We start from the raw sequence: 16,636 nt of genomic DNA, 5'->3' as shown, positions 1-16,636 counted from the left end.
CTAGATGTGTGCATATATAAACCATGTAAAGCATTACAAATATATACTACTAACAGTAATCCTACTGGCCACCAAGAGGAAAGATTAGCTAAAATGTCAACCGAAAGAACGTGCCATCCACGTTCGTTAGTCAAAAGCATTCCCAAGGCTCAGTTTATCAAGTTAAAAAGATTATGCTCTGATAATGATAGTTTCCTTGCACAATCTAGAGAACTGTCAGAAAGATTTTGTAGCTAGAGGTTATACTCATACTGATATCCAATTAGCATTTGAATCTGCAAATTCTATGGATCGATTTACACTTCTGGAAAGGAAAAAGAGGATACCAAAGAATTGTAAAGATAATGTGCAATCCCTATCCAGGTACAGTGACACAAGTCCACTGTTTATCACAACATATAATCGTCAATCAATACTAATATGTGATATTGTGTATAAACACTGGCAAACGCTGTCCCTGGATAAAGACATTTCTGAATTTGTTAAAAACGGGCCAAAGTTTACATACCGTAAGGCAGCGTTTCCCAAATGGTGGGTCGCGACCCGGCACCGGGCCACGGCACCAAAATTGCCGGGTCGCAGCGAGGCTGGCCGCGCGGTGTCTCCTCCCAGCCCCCCCCCCTCCCGCCGCTCGAGTTAAAAAAAATAGCAGCGATTCCCCCTGCGGTCCCGCGCGCATGCGCAGGGCAAGCAGGGACCGCTCCCTTCCTCCCCCCCGCTCCCAACGTGGGACGGAGGCGGAAGTACTATCTCCTCTGCGGCCCGCTTCCTCCCGCGACCCGCTTCCAGAGCTCATCTCCCGTGGCACCCCCTCCCGAGCCCACCTCCCGTGGCACCCCCTCCCGAGCCCACCTCCCGTGCCACCCCCTCCCGAGCCCACCTCCCGTGCCCCCAAGCCCACCTCCCGTCCCGGGCAGCAGGGGATATCGGGGGCAGCAGGGGAAAGCGTCCGGCCTCAAGGTAAGTCACCCCACCCAGTCACTGTCACCCACCCAGTCACTGTCACCCACCCAGTCACTGTCACCCACCCAGTCACTGTCACCCACCCAGTCACTGTCACCCACCCAGTCACTGTCACCCACCCACACAGTCACTGTCACCCACCCAGTCACTGTCACCCACCCAGTCACTGTCACCCACCCAGTCACTGTCACCCACCCAGTCACTGTCACCCACCCAGTCACTGTCAAAGTCACTGTCACCCACCCAGTCACTGTCACCCACCCAGTCACTGTCACCCACCCACCGTCTCCCACCCACCCAGTCACTCACCCACCGTCTCCCACACACCCACCCAGTCACTGCCTCCCACCCAAGTGTCCCAGTCCCACCTCAGTCCCCCCTCCCACCCAGTCCCCCCTCCCACCCACCCAGTCCCAGTCCCCCCTCCCAGTCCCCCCTCCCACCCACCCAGTCCTAGTCCCCCCTCCCACCCACCCAGTCCCAGTCCCCCCTCCCACCCACCCAGTCCCCCCTCCCACCCACCCAGTCACAGACCCCCCTCCCACCCACCCAGTGCTAGTCTCCCCCACCCAGTCCCCAGTCCCAGTCCCCCCTCCCTTCCACCCAGTCCCCCCTCCCACCCACCCAGTCCCAGTCCCCCCTCCCACCCACCCAGTCCCAGTCCCCCCTCCCACCCACCCAGTCCCCTCTCCCACCCACCCAGTCCCAGTCCCCTCTCCCACCCACCCAGTCCCCTCTCCCACCCACCCAGTCCCCCCTCCCACCGTCCCAGTAAGCCCCCTCCCACCCACCCAGTCCCCCCCCTCCCACCCACCCAGTTCCCCCCTCCTCCCACCCACCCAGTCCCTGCCCCCCCCCTCCAGTCACTCACATCCGTCATTGCCTGTAATTCACTGTTTGTGTCTGTGTACGTATAGGGGAGAGCGAGTGTGTGTGTGTGTGTGTGTGTGTGTATCAGGGTCTGTGTGCGTGTGTCTCTGTATCAGTGTCTGTGTGTGTGTATCAGAGTGTGTGTGTATCAGTGGCTGTGTGTGTGTGTGTGTGTATATCAGTGTGTGTGTTTGTGTGTGTGTGTATCAGTATCAGTGTGTGTGTGTATCAGTGTCTGTGTATCAGTGTCTGTGTATCAGTGTCTGTGTATCAGTGTGTGTGTGTCTGTATGTGTGTGTCTGTGTGTGTGTGTATCAGTGTCTGTGTGTGTGTAGCAGTGTCTGTGTGTGTGTGTGTAGCAGTGTCTCTGTGTGTGTAGCAGTGTGTGTGTGTGTAGCAGTGTCTCTGTGTGGCTGCGTGTGTATGTGTCAGTGGCTCCGTGTGTGTGTTTATCAGTGGCTGTGTGTGTATCAGTGTGTTTATGTCAGTGGCTGCGTGTGTCAGTGGCTGCGTGTGTCAGTGGCTGCGTGTGTATCAGTGGCTGTGTGTGTGTGTATCAGTGGCTGTATGTGTGTCTGTGCAGGCCCTATAGGCGATAAAATTTTTAGTGGGTCACGAAGGAGAAGTTCAAAAATAACCGGGTCACGGAAAAAAAAAGTTTGGGAAACCCTGCCGTAAGGCAAAAACACTTGCTTCACACTTGTCACCAAGCCTTTTTCAGTCTCGTTCAGAATTTACTAATATAAGAGGGATACCTAAAGGTTTTTTTTGCATGTGGAAATTGTTCAATTTGCAAATATGTTCATACCACCAAAGTTATAACATCTGATAATAATAAAACAAAATTCTATATTAAGCATTTTTTAAATTGCAATACTGCTTTTACTATATATCTCCTACACTGTGGGTGTGATAAGAAATATGTCGGACGAACTATCAGACCATTAAAAATGCGTATTGTAGAGCATGTTCGTCTGATAAAAAGAAAGGATGTATCACATCCGGTGCCTAGACACTTCTCTAGATGTCCTAGAGGTGGAATAGATAATTTTTCATACTTAGCTATTGAGCATATTCCCCGTCATGTAAGGGGTGGTGATAGAGAGAGCACGTTAAATAGACAAGAAATGTACTGGATATACACTCTGAACACTCTCCATCCATTCGGCATCAACCAGGAGTGGGAACTTAAACATTTCCTGGTTGGTTGACATTATGCGTGGGGAGTGTTTGGGGTGTATATTATTGTAGCTTATTGTATTAATGTAATATATGTCTTGTGGTTATTATTGTACATGCAGCATTTGAATAACCTTTTTATATGCATCACATTTCCATAATTGTCATTTATGTACCTATTAATAGTATCTACATTTGTATTATATCCTAATGACTTACTGCTTTACAGTTAAATGATTTAAATAAGAAAGGTATGGGAAAGTTATCCATATTTATCACATCTATTTTGTGAACAATCAGTTTTCTTGTTTTTAACATTATGTTTTTATATTATTTTCTTTTTCTTTATTCTTATTTCAGAATATATGTGTATTGTTTGTCTTTTGTTGCATATATCAGCCCTTGTGTGTATGGGGTGACGTGGGATAGGTATAATTTGGTTAATTAGTTTACAGGTGAAGGGGAGGGTCCATCCCTGTAATGGTATGATTATCTTGACACGTCATCTCCTATAAAAGGTTTGCTAGGATGCATGGGTAATCACTCTTTGAAAAAGTCCATCATTGGACGAAACGCGTCAGAGTGTACTGCTGCTGATGTTCACTGTTAGCTACCAATAAAGTTTTTTACTTTTTCAATGCGTTGGCTGTTGGAGATGCTGTGACCACGGTTTACAATTTTTCCCTTGTTTGACGTCACTTCCGGCTGGAGGACGCCGACACCACGAGCAGCAAGGACAGGAGCTGCGCACATTTCAGCGTCTGGGTCAGACAGAAACGGAATCTGTGAGTACGGACCAGCTTAACGGCTCATCGCGGGACACAGGGTGGAGGTGAGGCTGACGGACACCGGACAGTGACTTACTTTGAGGCGCCTCTCCAGGAGGTACTTCTCTGTACTTCTACCGGACAATTGCCCTAGCCCACCACCCTGATGTGAGTACCGGAGGGCTTATATAGCCTTATATTCACCATGTTTTATTACTGGTGTCTTTCTCCATGACCAATGGATAGTATTAGCCTGGGTAGTAGCCTCGGTTTACCTAGGGGTTAACCCCCATATCTTTCTACCGCAAACAAATAGACAAAGATATTTGTTTGTTTTAGGATTGATCTACCATCTGTAAGCAAGATTTCTGTGCAGACATTTACTCTGATGAGCCCCGAGTCTTGGTCCCCCTGCCTTCCCGGGGATCAAGAGATACATTCCAGGTTTTTGTCTTGGTGGCAACTCATTAGATCCTTACCTGGAAACTATGCTTGGAGGGATTACGATCGAGGGGGAGCCCAGTACCAGTTGGCCATCGGGTGAGATGGACAAGCTGGTCACTGATTAGCCTGGCGGGGACCATTGGTGATGGTGACAGAGGGGCTATTGAATACCCATTAGTTGGAACATTAGCCCTCGAATCATGCATTATGGCCCACATTGCTCGAATTATGAAAGTGGGTTTATCGATCTAAATCCTAAATCCTACCTGTTACTTTGCCCCCCCTCCCTAGGTTAGATCTACGATATTAATGTTGCACTGTTATGAAGGTTAATTATGTTAGATTGCAATGTTTGTTGAATTTGTTGTATTAGTTATATAAGACTCTACCAACATTTGATGCAGTTTGGATTGGACTGGACCCCGGAGGGATTCGAGGTGGCCTTCTAGTAATTGTGCGGGAGGTTGCTGGGGGGCCTGATGGGGTCCTGAAATAGATCTAAATTTAAGGTTCCAACATGGAGGACTAAACGTGCCCAGGGACGGTGGAGCCCCCAAAGGGCTTCTATTCCAAAACGCTGGTTCTATACTGGACTGGTACGAGTTCTTTACACAGGATTACAACATCCTTGTCACAAGCCCCTTCTTTCTGTTTCCCCTTTAAATTCCCCACCCCCCTCATTCTTCACCGAACCACCACTCTACAAATGATCATAGGTATACCGACTACGTATTTGCTATGAATAATCAAACCCCAATAAAAATAATATACAGTATATGATTGTTAAATGCCTCAACTCCAAATTTTTATAGGAGAATGGCAGTAACAGAGTTTAAAAGACTACGAGGAGATATCCTGTTTCTGTAGGAGGCACATTTTGATTCCGCAGACCCTCCAAACACCTTTACAAAAATATTCCCATCCAGTTTCTACACCTCATGTGGAGCTAAGAAAAGAGGAGTGGCCATCTTTTTGCTATTAAATGCTATACATTTCTTTAACCCAATCATGATTCCTTACAGATGTGGATCTAATAATGTTAGTTTTCAGTGTCTTTCGGTGCCAACCTTGACCTTTGCAGCTGCTCCCTTTCATATCCCCGGCCCTCCAGTGAATACATCTCTTCCTCACACTCTCCTCATCCTGTCTGTAAGCGTTAGAAGCCAGTCTTCTGCTGAATGTTGCTTCCTACCTGAGCTGTAAGGGTGCAGAGTATTTCTCATGCACATTTGGCCTGAATGAAAAAAGGTTTCTTTGTGCAGATATTGCAGTTATTATTGCTGTCGGGACCCACACAATGTGCTAGAGGGAGCAACTACCCGTCTAAATGTATTAACCGGGTGGGAAAAAGGGACCGGGCTAAGCGGGGCCAGCGGGTGCAATGATGCCTGCTACATCTGTATATATCAATGGTAGGACATTGACCTGCTTCCTTTACATAAATACTGTACAGTAGCTTCCAGGGAAGATGACTTCATAATGGGATGATGTGCTAAACACTATACAGTACCTCCGCCATACACCAGCCAGACCATGTCACTTTCCAAATATTTACAGTGATGGTCATGTATGTCAAGCCTTAAATTAATATTGTATATCCTTTTTTTTTTCTAAACAGTTCTTACACGAAATTGTGCATCTGTCCTATAAATAGAAAGTAAAGGAATACTGACAGACGGTAAAATGGCGAGTGAATGAGTAAACTGGACTGAAGTGTAAAGGGAAAGAGCTGCACAACATGGAAAGGGTAAGAGGGCCTTGGTTTGCTTAGGTTTCCGCAGACTCTTTCCCCTTCCCTGCCCCATGACACTTCCATACTCGTGGCCATTACCATCTCCTCTCTGTAACCAGTTTCACACCTCGTTCAGGTCTAACTTGCAATCAGACCTATAAGCCAAGATTTCTATTTATAATTTTCTTTTTTTGATGCCATTGTTGTCCAGCATTGTTGTCCAGATCAGCATCTAGTCTTTGCCAGGAAATGGCACTACAATTATTGCTCATTGTAATAAAGCCATTTAAGAGTTAAAGTTTGTGGGCAGTATATCAAGCAAATTGTTAACCCCCTGACTAAAATAACGTTTTATTCTATTTCCCTTTGACATTGAGGGTCTGTGTCATATAAAGCTACGGCTCCATTGTCTTGAGTGGAAATCAAACCATTAAAGACATGCATTTGTTTTCTCAGGAACTAACTTGCTCTCACGGACTGTATTAAAATGACAAGATGTGCAGTTTGATTGGTTGCATCTGCCCATGAGATATCAATAGTATTATACCAATTTGGGTCTGATGGCTTCAAAGTCCAACTACATGGACTGAAGGTTACCTATGGCAGTGGTGCTCAACTCCATTCCTCAAGACCCCTTTCCCCCCCAACAGGTTAGGTTTTAAGGATATCCCAGCTTCAGCACAGGTGGCTCAATCAGTGACTCAAATGAAGACTGAACCACTGATTGAGCCACCTGTGCTGAAACAGGGACTAATTGAGCCACCTGTGCTGAAGCAGGCATATCCTTAAAACCTTACCTGTTGGGAGCTCTTGAGGACTGGAGTTGTGCATTGCTGACCTTCTGTATCATGACAGATTGACATGTATTAAGATAATTCATATTTGGTAATTTGTACAATTCTTGGTGATATCATATGTATATTGGTGAACTGCGAATGTACATAATCTTACTAATGTAAAAAGTGAGACAATACTGTTTGGACCAATATCGATAATTAATTCCCTTCCCATGTATTTCTCTCCCTTCCGTCTCACCCCCTCTCACTCTCCCACCTCACATGTATTTCTCTCCCCTGCGTCTCTCTTTTACTCACTCTTTTCCTCACTCACCCCCTCTTTCCTCTCCCTACGTCAATTATCCCACGCTCACTCATTCCCTCCCCCTCACACAATTCCCCTCACAAGATATATACCAAAAAACTTCCCACCCCCAATGCAAAAACCTTCCCACCCCCAAATACGTACAAAAAATTCCCCACCCCCCAAATATACACAGTACAACCTCCCCCACCCCTGCAAATGTGTACAAAAAACCCACCTACCCAATACATATAAAAAAACAATACATACAACCCCCCTATACATACATACATACATACATACATACATACATACATACATACATACATACATACATACATATATATATATACATACATTTACATCATATAAAAAAAAATAACCCTTCCCATACATATACAAAATACCCCAACCCATATAAAAATACCGCCAAGCCCCCCAATACATATAAATATTCCCCCAAGCCCCCCAATACATATAAAAATACCTGGGGCCTGAGGATGCCACTGGGGCTGCTGCTGGTGTCACGATTGTGCTCACCACAAACCGGGACTGGACCGCGGGTCTGAGGTGGGGTTATATAATCACTGACCTTAGTCCGCGCAGACTGATCCGGAGTGCGAAATCCATAGTCATACATAGCAGGGTCAGGATTGGAGAAGGCAGCATCGTCGTTATTCAAGCAGGAGTTCGGCAACAGGTAGACAGGAGTTCCCCGTTTCAACTTAGGAGCGTGAGTGCGGGAGTGGCCTCTGTGCGAGGAGCGGCCTTGGCCCATGATGCCGGTCTCAGCAGGGGGAGACAGCAGGCTGGCCGAAGTACACCGCAGGGCAGCGTCGGGGAAAACCAACACTTCAGTACCGAAGACCAAAACAGGCCTCTGCGTGGAGAAAAGCAGCAGGCCTCAGGATACTCAGGAAGTCAGGCCTCTGCGTTGAAGCATAGCAGCAGGCCTCAGGAAGTCAGGCCTCTGCGTTGAAGTGTAGCAGCAGGCCTCGGGATACTCAGGAACTACTAACAAAGACCAGAGAAGTTAGTACACAAGGAGACAAGCCAAGGGCTTGTGGCAGAACACGTAACGTCCAGGGAAGGAATTATGCTCGGCTCTGATTCAGTGCCAAAGCCCAGCATATAAAGGGAGGAGATCCAATCACAGGGGAAGGGTGTGTGAGCATTCCTCCAATGATGGAGCACAGAGAAGAAGCTGCAATGAGAGGCAGCACATGTGCCATTGATTGCCAGAGGAAGCCTTTGTAACTGCAGAGGTCTGCAAGGCTAGCATCCCAAACTTCCTTATGCGAGAGGTGGCATTGAAAACCCACAGTTTGTTGGGATTCCTTACAGCACCCCCACCTCTGGGTGAGAAGCCTGGGTGGACAGGACCATACATAGGTCTGGTAGACATTGAGTTGCTCCTGAAGTGTCTTAGGCGAGAATTAGGTCCAAAATCCAGGTGTACATTGGCGAGTGCCACAAAGGAGAGCGGTGGCACTGCGGTTCTCGGTACATGAGCAATGGGACCAGGGAACTTGGAAATCCAAAACCGAGAAAGGACAGGGGGCTCTGGAATAGGGACATCAGAAGGGCAGCAGCCAGAAGCAGATTCCTTACACCTGGGCTGGGGTGTCTAAGGAGCCGCCTGACAAGGGAGGGCGCTGGGCGCATTAAGGCCCAGGTCACGTGGGCCTGTCCGGTACTGGAGCCGGTGGTAGGACTGAGACGGCGAGCCACGGAGGATGGTGGATGCCGGTAGGGGGGGGGAAATGATACCGGTAGGGGTGGGGGAAAAGTATGCCAGTAGGGGTGGGTGATGGGGGGGGGAGCAGGATGCCGGATTGGACCTGAAGGGCTTGGGGGGGACCGAGGATTCCACTAGGGCTACAGGGGTGGGGGGTCTGAGGAGCCGCCTGGCTGGGGAGGGTGCTTGGCACATTAAGGCCCAGGTCACGTGGGCCCGTCCGGAACTGGAGCCGGTAGTATCACTCAGACGTTGGGCCGCAGAGTATGGTGGATGCCGTGGTGGAGGGGGGGTAGGGTGGGAAAGGATGCCAGTAGGGGTTGGGGGGATTGTAGTGGGGGAAGTTAGGACGAGGGGATGGACAGTCAGACAGACGACACACTACACAGACAAAAAACACAGAGTATACTGCACACAGACACACACACAACCGTACAGTCAGACTCAGACAGACAGTACAGATAACAGCATTAATTTGGGTGTGTTGTATTTTGGATAAGCAGCCAGGTCCCCTGACTCATCAGGCCCACGACGCCAAACCCGGCCGACCCACCCTGTTGGCGGCCCTGGGGAAACATTAAGTATTTTATACTCCCTGATAAAATTAGAAATTAAATAATTCCCCCCTCAGAGCTTTATAGTCCTAAAAGGAGAGTGAGAAATGGGTGACAGGACACACCCATACAGACCTATAAAGGCATCTCTGGAGTTTTTCATAGATTGGTGGGTTATAAGATTGTGCTTGAACTCCACAAGGCAGTGCATCTGTGTGCATCTCATATTTTCTTCATGACCCCTTGAAGTATCTACATTATCTACAAAACTTTCTCTTCTCAGGTATATGTAATTCCCCTTCCCTTTAAGGGTTACTACATGGGTTAAAGAGTTAGATACTAAAACACCTGCACCTGTAGATAAGGTGTTTGCCACTGACTAGGCAGAGGCATAGCTCTGCCTCATTTCTGCCTAGAGATAGGGGATGAGAGATAACTACAAAGTTTCTGGCGTCCATGCTTACCATCTGAATATACACCCAGCCTGCGCGGATCTGCACCCCTGAAAAAGGTAATGCACCCGAGTAGCCCACAGCACAGACATCTATGTAAACTCCTTTATAGCGAGGCAGGGAGGGTTACATATAGATTTTCTGTTTTTTTAATTTTATAAGTTGTCTGATTTAATATACTGTATGTCATTTTATAAAAGAAATTCTGTAACAATCACTGTGCGCGTTTTGTAATCCTAAATCTAAAATGCAATGTTTTTGAGGTCTAATTAAACCTATTATATTTTAAAGTGTAATGTTTTGGATACATATCGATAAGTTGGATTTTTGTTTAATTTGTATTAGGAAGGGGGATAGAGGATGACTCCTTAGGCTTTAAGCCCATAAATTAACCATGGTGGTAGCAGGTAATTAGGGTATAGTGTGACCATTCTGGGAGCTTGACTGCTCATTTTTCGTGCCCTGCAGGGAGATCAGTTATTGGTAACCTGTTTAACACACCAACACGTGTATGATTGTGCACTTGACACTCATGACAAGTCTATTCAGTTAAACAATTAGGATAGAGCACTATAATAGCTAACACGGCTGGTATACAAAGGGTTATCCAAAATTGTGGTCAATATAGTGGCAATCTAGTCCAAAAAAAAATAATTCCTTACCTCCTAATCAAAGATGAGGGAATCCACCCAAATCCGTTTCCTGGATTTTCTCGCATTTATCCTCTAAAATCCGTTTCGCGGTATAAAATCTGTGGACGGATTTGGTTGGTTTTAATCCACACGAATGTATCAAAATCCGCCATTGGATACAATCTGTTGACGGATCTGTAGAATCCAATCCGTGGCTTCAGCATTTTGACTTTCCCATCTACAGTACAAGCCCGGTCTCAATGCATTCTTTCTTTTTTTGCAAGAGCGACATTTCACTGGCAATTTAAGATTCCCTATTGGATTGCTGAATCCACGGGTTGCATTCTACAAATCTGTCCACAGGTTGCAGAATCCGTGGAGAGTATTGGTAATAATAATTTTAAAAAATCAACGAATCGCCCTTTTTGAGATTGATTCACTGAAATCCGTGGACCAAAGGAACCGGCCAATCCACTGCGGATCCAAATTTGCCTCCTAAATTAGCCCATATCTAACTAGAAGTCAACTTCACCATTACAGCAGTACATAAAAAGCAAGAAAGGTTTCCTCTGTACTTCCGGGCATTTGCGTAAGTTTTATGGATGTTCGAGAGCTATTGCACTAGCATAAAGGAAAAAGTTAACTATTACTGTAAAGAATTATCTTTTACTAAATCCATCACTACTGTATGTATGTTCTTAATTCAAGCAGATGCCACCCTTGCATTAATTATTTGCCCTTCAATGCAGTAGTCTGTATTGTGTACCAAATGTGTCTATTGTAGAAGAATACTGCATGAAACAGGAACACATTGTTGCTTTCTTTCCACCAGGCGGAATTGATTACAGTTGTATTTTAGTATCATAGTATAATCTGCAATCTAATCGCATGCTACAAGAATATTAAAATGAATGACGCATACCATATGTTTTGTAAGAACAACGTATACGTTGGAAAGCTACTTTAAAGAAGATGAACACAACTGCAAGGTTATACACATAACAACATCATGATGTATTTCAGATCACGGTTCAATGTTCTGTTTTAGATCTGCTTTCCCTATGTATCTAAACAAAGGTCATTTAAAAAAAAAGGCAGTCAATAAATGTGTCTTTTTCATAAGACTTTGCTTTATGGGAATGGTATTTGAAATGTGTAAATTACCTTTGACTTCCGTAATGCAGCATACACAGAAATGTGTTGAATTGCATAAAAAGTAATTTTCTGGCTCTCGCCAATCTATTGGTAAATAGAGTTTAAATGTAGATATTCGGTAAATAGAAATGACACTTGGTCAAAAGTTAACATTTTTGCTGAATACCACAAAGCTCCTAAAATGTATGTATATTTGTGCGACTAAACGTATGCATCCATTCTTATTGCTAGCTATTAAATGCAAATCATACTGAATTTGTTATGCTTTAATGTTTGATCTTCTGGTGGGATTTAGTCTTGAAACCAAGCTATTTGGGCTTATATTCTTGGAACATCTTCATGCAATGCACAGGGTTAGATTCACGAAAGGCATTTATAAGTAAGAGATCGAGTGTTATAATTAACATCATAGTCACTGGAAAAAAATTGAGTCGTCGTTATCTTGTATTACAGCCTTTAAGTGGTTGATGCAAAATTTTACTCCTGGCACAGATGTAGCAGGCTTCATTGTCCTGTCTAGTGTATTGTGGTTGGATACTGTATATTGTGATATTCTAATCTGCACCAACACTGCCAATGTACCCTATGGAAACTCTGCGATATTCTGTGTCACCAAGGGACAGTATGATTATTATTAGTTAATTTGTGAAGCGACAATTCTGCAGCGCGGTACAATGGAGTACAGAGTTGTGTACATTACTAAAACATAAACTGTTACTGGAGAGAACAAGCAGTGACAGATAGGTAGTGAGGGCCCTGCTCGTGAGAATTCACAATCTAGAGGGAATGAGGGGCAATGTTGAAACAAACAGGTAAGGTGGCTACTTATTGCAGGATAAGGTGTGGATCAGGTTAAAGTATGGCCCAGTGTGACAGCTGAAGCCATTTAGGTTTGGGAGAGTGGGGGGTGGGAGATGTTACATAGGGTGGAGATTGGTCTAGCCATTTTATGTTCATGCAAATATAAATGCAAACAAGCTAGATAGAGCCTAAATCATGTTCAATACAGATTCACCAAGCAGTGGGTATTATTTAGGGCACACCTGCTGTATGTTTGCATTATTTGCACTGTTGCAGTAGATTTATTGTTTCAATATTTATTATGGCATAAATGTGGCTTTAGTGAAACATTGCCACTTGTTTTAATGTTACAATAAATATGTAACTTCATGTATGCTCTGGACTTTCATCTGTATTGTTTTGTTTCACCTTTGGCTGTGTACGTTCCAGCATTGCACCCACTCATATTTCACTACAAGTGGCCTGTTTGGTGTGTTGGGAATTGATCTTTGGGAAGGCACATGAAGTGCCCTGTGTACAGTACTAAAAAGATCTTTGAATTGTTCTTGCTTTAAAATTGCAGTGGTAAAAAGAAGAAAACCTTAATAAAATGTGCATGGGATACATGATGCAGAGTTTGTTGTCTGAAATAATGTTTGACACACTGCGTCATCTCACATACTTCACTGATACAATTTAAATTGCATGTTGTGCCTTTTATTCTATGTCATAACTGGTATTTGTAAATTTCAACTATTACTTTATGGTATTATTTAGCGTGGCAATACTGTGAAATAATACTTTTTGGCTGTGTTTATAACGAAACCTCTGTGCTGTGTAATTATTCATTTTTTTTTATTCATAGATATTTAAAGCACTTTTAATTTTGCACCAACAATATAAGGATGTGTAAGGTTTAGGGCAGGTTAACTCGGCATACACTTGTGACACAGTTTCATGAACGAATATATATAATTTGTTTTACTACTGTACATATCAATTACATCTGTTCGTCACGGACATCACATACCTGTGCACCAATTTACCTGTGTAAAAAAATATTCTGCCGCACGTTGAAAAATGGTTAGTACCTGAAGGCAAAGGCACACCATATATTTTGTACTTTTCTTTAATCAATTTAACAGGAAAAAATCAGTTTGTAATGCTTAGTACTGCACATAAAGCCACAAGAGTTGCAGTAGCACTTCCCATACTAAGTTAGTGCAGAAGAGTTCTGCTCTGAATTCCCTTACTATGCGGTTCACAATTCTACTGTAGTAGCTGTAGTGATCCTCAAGTGAAGTGGATTCGATGCATTACATTACAGTTCTTCATAGATGAACAGGAGCAGGAGTGCCAACTCCAGTTCTCAATGGCCACAAGCAGGTCCGGATATCCCTGCTTCAGCACAGATTGTTGACTGAGCCACCTGTGCTGAAGCAGGGATATCCTGAAAATCTGACATGTTGGTGGCCCTTGAGGACTGAAGTTATCCACCCCTGGATTAAACATTTGTACTAGATGTTTTCCCCCCACAGTAAAATTATAATACTAACGGTTATCAGTTCTCTTAATGTTTGGAAGAATAGTTTTCTTGTTTCCGAAGGTCAGTTCTCAATAGATTGTGGTTCTCATTATTAGAGTTCTCCTTCTGAAACTTGTACAATAAGTTTGACAGATACTGTAAGTGTCACGGATTCCTGCCAGCACTTTACCGCTAAACTCAATTCATGGATTTTATACTAAAAAAATATTGTTCCTGGAAAAAAGAAATAAGTACTTTCAGATCCAAAGTCTTTCAGCAAACTGTACTGAAGGAGTATCTCAGTGTCAATATGGCTATCTTTGAAGTGGGTGAACACAGCTCAGATCCCAGTGTTTGCTGACCTTTGAAAAGTTACTTCATCTCCCTGTGCATCAGGCACCACAATTAGATTGTAAGCTCTACGGGGCAGAGACTCATTGCGCCCTTAAAAATACTATGTATAGTGCTGCATACACTGTCTGCCCTATCTAAGAATAATAAATATTATTTATAACTCTTAGGGACTGACGTCCCGGCAGATTTAATATATATTATAGGAAGCTTTGAGACTGCAGTATTAATTTGTGTTGATTTTAAGCATAAAGCAGGAAAAGATAATCCAGAGCGTAGAAGTGCACATCAATTAAAATCCAGGAGCATTTTCTTTCTATATAAAAAAAATGGGTTGATGGGTGGTTTTATTCCAACATATTTCATTAGCTGCAAGTAAAATGTCGCTCTTCCAAAAAAAAAGAACGCATTATTGATACCGGGCTTTTAGATGGCAAAGTCAAAATGCAGTTTGCAGAATGAACATAATTCATAAGGCCGACAGCACAACGGAAGAAGCTAAAATCAAAGAGCAACCATATGGCTACAAGAAAGATGCATAAGCATATGCTTTAATATTTTAACCCCCTATAGGCCTATTTCACATAACACTAGTATGTATTTAGCGTAGGGACCTGCTATAATGAGACTTACCTTGACGTGGTTAGCAGGCTTGGCATTATTTGATCAAAGGATGTAAACCAAAAGTCTCCTTTTATCTTATAGGTATTTACACCATATATATTTATATGGTGTAAATACCTATAAGATAAAAGGAGACTTTTGGTTTACATCCTTTGATCAAATATATATATTCCCCATTGGTTGCTATCCCAAAGGGAGAAGCGCAGGGATTCTCATCTGTTTTACAAGAAAGATGTATACAAAAGACACAAATACCCAATGCTACATCAAATATGACAAAAACACATAGTTAAATATTTCAATGTTATCATTCTCATGAGTAAGGGCCATTTAGTTAAACCCTTTGGCCAAAGCGTTATACGCCTGCAGCCAACGTCACGGCCTGACCAGTATGCAGCTCCTAACACTACCTGTGAAAATTCTCATTTTCCTCTGCAATGGAGGGAGAAATGTATCAATAGACCTGTCCTGCACTGGTACATGGAAAAAACTGGTACTTTTTTAAGGAGCAGGTTTTTCATGTACCTGTGCAGGACCGGTCTTTTCAGACATTTCTCCCTCCACTGTACAATAAAGATGACATTGAATGTTCTGTAGTATTGCGTCAAGTCTCCCTAAGGAATGTTTATGTTACACTGCATAATTATTGTACAGTGCGACTTGATATTTCACAAGCTATAGAGCTTATTAGACCATTTCCCCATACACTTTAATACAGTACGGTACACACTTTTGTGTGCTTGGACATATTTTTTGTCCGACAAGCTATAGAGCACCTATTTCAATTGTCCGCTCTTATTTTAATAGTGTGCTATTTTAATTTGCCACAGCCGTTTTACATTGCACAATATCCTTATACAGTAGTATGTCATAGAAGATTCTGGGGTTTTACCAGTGCCAGAGTGGCAGAACAATATACCAGAAAATACAAATTCAAACGTATCCATGTAATTAGCTTCCTTAGAAGATTAAATAACCATTAATGTATCTATTTTTCTGTTTGCCTATTGATGGCGGCATAATTACAGTGAAAAAAGGTGTGGATTAACAATTTGCCTGTAGATACAAGAGCTCACAAACAGTCTTTTTTTATCAAAGAAAATAAATGTCATAATAAGCGTATCAGTCATTTGCATGTCACTACCCAGACTCCTTGTGTGAAGCTTACCCACTGAGGGGGTAATTTAATATGACTTGAATGGCGGTTTTCAGCTGATTACAGTGCCATCAGCCACTTTGGAGTATATTGAATTACCCGGTAAATGACGGGACAATGGGATAAGTGAAGCAGGTTTATGGGACTTGTGGAAGACATGCAGATACTGTACACTCATCGGTTCTCCATCGAAACTGTAAATATCTTAAAACCTACTGAATCCAAAACCTGATGCAAAAACGTAAAGTTTCAAATCTTATTTTAAGATTGTTTTTTTTTTTTTTTATATAAACCGGACTCTGGTCACAGATGATATTGTGGTATACAAGGGACAGATCAACATGGCCACACAATAATAATAATACTTGTTTGTTCTTGTATAGCGCTGCTAGTTTTACATAGCGCTTTACAGAGACATTTTGCAGACACAGTCCCTGCCCCATAGAGCTCACCATCTATGTTTTTTTGGTGCCTGAGGCACAGGGACAAAGTGACTTGCCCATGGTCACAAGGAGAGTGCCAGAGTCGGGGTCTTTACTCACTGAGCCACTCCTCCCAATAATGATATATAACAACAATCATACAGTAAATACCGATGTAACAAGGGATATCACTACCTCTGACACATTATGGT

The sequence above is a fragment of the Ascaphus truei genome, chromosome 14 (genome assembly GCF_040206685.1).
Source record: "Ascaphus truei isolate aAscTru1 chromosome 14, aAscTru1.hap1, whole genome shotgun sequence".
Lineage (NCBI taxonomy): Eukaryota > Metazoa > Chordata > Amphibia > Anura > Ascaphidae > Ascaphus > Ascaphus truei.
This window is presented reverse-complemented; position numbering follows the sequence as displayed.